General features: G+C 40.1%; 1 pseudogene; it reads right to left on the reverse strand.

Annotated features, from left to right (window-relative positions):
- Positions 1 to 1832: 1832 nt before the first annotated feature.
- Positions 1833 to 2420, reverse strand: LOC103206647 (annotated as a pseudogene).
- Positions 2421 to 3360: the final 940 nt, after the last annotated feature.

Genomic DNA, 3360 nt, shown 5'->3' on the forward strand with positions numbered 1-3360 from the left:
AACCCTGAAAGTATGGCTCCTAGCTGTGCTTCAGGTTTGGAATTGAACCCAATGCAGTGGCTGCCAGCCAAACAAAAGACATGCACTTGAGCTGAACATTTACATTAGGTAGACATATTCCTTGGAGAGATAAATCATGGGAGAATAGAAGGTCTATGTATTCACAGGGAAGGCAGGAGTGCATGGGAGGGAAAGACACAGGGAAGATATAACTGGCAAAAGGAAGTGGGAATGGAGCTATTGCATTGTGGGAAATTGCAGTCAATGTCATGAGACCATGTATATTAGGAGCTCTATAGAAAATGAATTTACTCTGTATACTTTCACCCATATCACAATAAAACTTTTTAAAAGAAGTTATTACCCAATATTTTGTCAGAACAAAGCACAGATTTTTAAAAACAACTGAAAGCATAAAAGGCCACATATAATTGCTTTCAGGGAGCATAAACAGTGGGTAAGTTTATCAGACATTGTTCCGTTAGAATGTTTACTTACTTATGAAAAATACATAAAAAAACAAAAACCAAGCTCACTTCCATCAGGTCGATTCTGACTCATCATTACCCCAATTGGTTTCTGAGATAATACATCTTTTTGGAAGTAGATTGCTCAGTCTTCTTTTTGTGGTGTGGCTGGTGGGTTTGAACTGCCAACTATCTGGTTAATAGTCAAATGCCTTAGACACTTCTCCACCATATCTCCTTGGGAGGGGAAAAAAAAAAAAAAAAACAGAAACAGAAACAGGCAAAGTGAAATGCAGTCTAAAAAGAACTGGCAGTCATGCTGAGTCTCTGCAGCACCTGCAAAGGTAAAATTCACTTTAGTGGTTAATCATAAAAATGAGAGTAATGTGGGGACCAACAATATGTTTGCATGTATGCATAACATGCTTATAGAGGAAAAAGTGTTTAGAATAAAGACATTATTTTGAAGAAATGTAGGGGAAAATAAACACATTCTACAAAACACAGCAACCCAGCAACATCAGTTTTACTTACATTTCAAATCTCTTCAGGTTTTTCTTTAGAGCTGATTTGACGTCCTTGTTTCTCAGGCTATAGATGAGAAGGTTAAGCATAGGTACTGCATGGATATAAATTACTGAGAAGAACTTCCACTTGTCCACAGAGTCAGCAGAAGTCATCTTGAGATGTGTGAACATTCCAGAGCCACAGAATAGAGCAATGTGTATCATGTAGGAGCCACAAGTGCTGAAGGCTTTGGACAACTCTCCAGCTCAAGAGATGTGGAGGATATTGGAGAGGATCAAAGCATAAGACATGAACATGATAAAGCTTGACAGTATTAAAACTGTGCTTGCAATAAAGGAGTCCAGAAATTCACTGGTATAAGTACTGTTGTTAGGTGCCATCGAGTCATTTCCAACTCATAACGACCCCATGCACAGCAGAACGAAACACTGCCCGATCCCACGCCAGCTCCATAATCCCTGCTATACTTGAGCCCATCATTACAGCCACTGTGTCAAACCATCTCATTGAAGGCCTCCCCTCTCTTGTTGACCCTCTACCCTACCAAGCATGACATACTTCTCCAAGGAATGGCCCCTTCTAACAAGACCAAAATAGGTGAGACGAAGTCTGGCCATTCTCACTTCCAAGGAGCATTTCAGGTGCACTTCCTCCAGGACAGATCTGTTAGTTCTTTTAACAGTTCATGGTACTTTCAGCATTCTTCGCCAGCACCACAACTCAAAAGCATCAACTCTCTTTCAATATTCCTTATTCATTGTCCAGCTCTCACATGCATATGACATGTATGCTTAAAGACTGAGACAGACTAAGAAGAAGGAAGAGGCTGTCCACTTTTCAAATAATTGGTATAAGTACTGCTGCATGAGAATTAGAGGAAGGGGGAGAGAGCAGACTACAATGGTTAATGATGTTGGAGTTACAGAAGGACAGTCTGACCATGTCCCCTGTGTGGGCTATGACACCAACAAACCCCATAACATATGAAACAAACATCATCAGAAAAAAGACTTGAGGGAACGCAGCAACTGATTACATTAGGGGCTTGCAGACAAACATGTATCGCTCATTGGCCATGGCTGCAAAACATAGCATTCAGAATGGAGAAAGAAATAGAAGAAAAATAGCTGAGTCATGTATCCTACAAAGGAAATTATGCTCTTCTCTGACATAAAGCTCAGTAGCATTTTAGGGGTAAGGACCAAGAGTGGCAGAGGTCTCTGAAGGACAGATTGAAAAGGAAAATGTACATGTTGTGTGAAAATGAGAATTCAGGGTGATCCAATGAATTAAGCTCAAACTTCTCACCACAGTGACCACATAGTTCACCAAGAAGAGAAAGAAGAAGGGTAGCTGGAATTGAGTTTGTTTGTTCAATCTTACCAGGATGAACTCAGTTCCTGGAGAGTCATTTCCCATAGTCATTCTTTTCAGGGAATAATCTGCAAGGAAATGGGAGAAGAATATCACATTAGAAAGAGTCCCAGATCTTTAGTTAGGAATGGTTCAGTTGGAGCTCAAGTCCCAAGAGTACCTGTTGCCAGGGCAAATATGACTGCCAAGCTTTTACTTTTCTACCCCTATTTGTCTTTTCCATCAATACTTAGAAGGAAATATTAATGGTAACTTGTCATCTTCCCTGTGTTGACACTGTCAACATTACACAGTCTTTTAGCAAGAGCTAAATTGACCTCTGCATTTGAAGGACAATGAAATAACTTTAAGAGGTGAATGTATTGCCCAAGGCCATACAGCAGAGGAACAAAAGAGCCAGGAATGGTGCTTGGGACCATTTCCCATTGAAATTCCAGAATCTGTGAGAGAATATAGTCACCAAGATCCTTCTTGTATTTAGGACTTGACCAGTTCTCTCTCTCTTACCTTTAAGATACTCTCAGTACCCAGCTCAGCAAAAGTGCTAAAGGTGCCCCTGAATTTCTTGGGTTCCTCCTACCAATCCACTTCATCCTGTCTTACCTCAAAATTAGGATGAATTATTCATGAAGGGCAGGTAGCTTTCCCAGAGCTCTACAATCCTGCAGTTGTGGGCAGGAAAACATCAGAACACCAGCTATTCAATTCAAATTCTTTCTGTCTGTGGAACTCTCTACAGATGGCCTTTACATGTTCTTTTCACTGTTCTGAAAAAGACAAAATTTCTCTGGCAATTGATGAGGCAATATTGTGAGAACAAATCTCAGTCTCTGAGCAGCTAGATTAGTTTTTTAGAGGAAAGGATGTCATTCTGTTTGGGATTTTGCCTATAAAATCTTCTTCAGGGCTAGAGAAATGCATCAACTTTTTTCTCCAAACTTTCAGCTTGATTATAGTGTGAATTTTCTTGTTCTGCATAGATATCAGCACC

The sequence above is a fragment of the Orycteropus afer genome, unplaced genomic scaffold, assembly GCF_000298275.1.
Source record: "Orycteropus afer afer isolate SDZICR_OR568_19922 unplaced genomic scaffold, OryAfe1.0 scaffold00325, whole genome shotgun sequence".
NCBI lineage: Eukaryota > Metazoa > Chordata > Mammalia > Tubulidentata > Orycteropodidae > Orycteropus > Orycteropus afer.